The sequence below is a fragment of the Mizuhopecten yessoensis genome, unplaced genomic scaffold, assembly GCF_002113885.1.
Source record: "Mizuhopecten yessoensis strain PY_sf001 unplaced genomic scaffold, ASM211388v2 hete_36028354, whole genome shotgun sequence".
NCBI lineage: Eukaryota > Metazoa > Mollusca > Bivalvia > Pectinida > Pectinidae > Mizuhopecten > Mizuhopecten yessoensis.
Window position 1 is genome coordinate 1 of NW_018482680.1, and position 1,909 is coordinate 1,909.

The 1,909-nt window shown below is 33.3% G+C and overlaps 1 long non-coding RNA gene across 1 annotated transcript; it reads left to right on the forward strand.

The window, feature by feature from the left end:
- Positions 1 to 185: 185 nt before the first annotated feature.
- LOC110444124 lies at positions 186 to 1,869 on the forward strand. The gene is made up of 3 exons (XR_002462203.1): positions 186 to 239; positions 1,585 to 1,657; positions 1,792 to 1,869. It is a non-coding gene; the product is annotated as an uncharacterized LOC110444124 (long non-coding RNA).
- The last annotated feature ends 40 nt before the right edge of the window (positions 1,870 to 1,909 follow it).

Sequence of the window (1,909 nt, forward strand, 5' to 3'; positions counted from 1 at the left end):
TCAAATATTTCTGGGAGAAGGCTTCATAAGTTGGAATAACTTGTGTCTAATCCATTTTCAAATTCTGCAATAAAATATGTTTAAATCAAAATAAATCTTGCTCACAATATATAAATTGCTGAGTCGGTAAAGAGATGAATTAAATGTATTCAGGCTTCACTGTAATCGATCATTCGCCTGTTTACAGACGGAGTAGTCCCAGAGCAGTTCTATGATGAACTAAGGATTTTCTATACAGGGTAAGGACACCATATGTGTGTGTTTTATGTTCTGGACGGGTATATTTATTTCATTGACAGGTTAAGTGTATGCATTTTATACAACGGGATAAGTGTATACGTTTTATATACAGGGTGATTGTATGTTTTATACAAGGGGTAGGCGTATGTATTTGATACTGTATTCAGGGTGAAAGGGTATACATATATTTCGTATATAAATCTGAAGTACATATGTGTTTTAAACATCATGTGTGTGTGTACTCCCAAAACGGTAACTGTACGATTTATATCGTGTATAAGCACCCAACCTGGTAATTTAATTACAGTATATAGCTTAACTTACAGTGATTATATTACTTATATCTTTTATATATATTAAGGGTATATAACTCAAACTTAGGGAATGATCGCGTGTGTTTCAATGACGTGTAAGTGTATATCTTAACCTCAGGATAACAATACGGGGACAGTATATATACGCACACATGTATGTTTATATGTCTTATACACGTGGTGAGTGTACATATCTCATAGAAATAAATAATATATTTTTGTTCACGGGGCAAATGAATCTTTTTTCAAAACAGCGCAAGTGTATATATTTTTACAGTTAGTTATATATTTATAATGTAACACGTTCCATATCGCCACAATATTTAATTTTCAGTACCTTCTGTATCGAAATAAATATAGGTTTACATTTCAACATGGTATAGATTCAGTTAAGACTACAAAAAATATATATGAATACTTCAACACGTACTATATTTGGACAATATCAATTCTCCTACGTATACTGCTGTCTTTTTAGGTAAATAGTACCTATTTGTATACTGGCTTTGTCAATATAGTTGCAGAAATACACAAAACTTCAACTAAGCTATATATTGCAAATACGTCAACGCGAGAATATTAGCACATTTATAGATTCAAACCTCTAACAGTGCCTATCTCAACACATGGAATCAACACCGGACTAAGTTCATACTTTCACAATGACGATAAAGACAAAAAGTATGTATCATAGTTAAACCTATCGATAAAAACGATAAGAGTTTATCAAAATGTTATCAAAACTGTAATCTGAACTTGATAAAGCTAGGGCAGAAAATGAACAAAGGAATGTTCATATGGAGAAAGTACAAGATACATAAGGCCGGGTGTTCTAAAGGTTAAACGTCAACCCTATATGTTCATAATTGAACACACTGTATTGACACATTATTTAGATACTCACTTCAAACCTCCCTTCCTTCAAATCAGTGTGTATTAAATCATATTAAGGTGAGTGTGCGTAGTTTTGCCTACATTTAAAATGATACTTTGCATTACCTAAACTTTAAATACTTTATATATTCCCTAGGTGGGGTGGAGGAAAAGACCCGCTTCCTGAAGGATTGATTTATGAAGGCGTATACGGAGACCAACCCACATCGGTTCGTATGATGTATGGCAAAGGTCAATATATTCTTAACCTAAACAATGTAAATGATAATATCTTGTAAACTTTCTATTACTGTCAAGTTCCTTTTTTTAAAAGCAACATTTAATACTCTTTTTGATATTTCAGATGAAAGGAGGAAGTGCTGCGCAAAGCACAACACTACAGATGCTGGACGCGGCACTTGGCATCACACACGAGGGAGGTATGTACCATGTTAATTTGTGAACAAGGTACTTAGCATCAC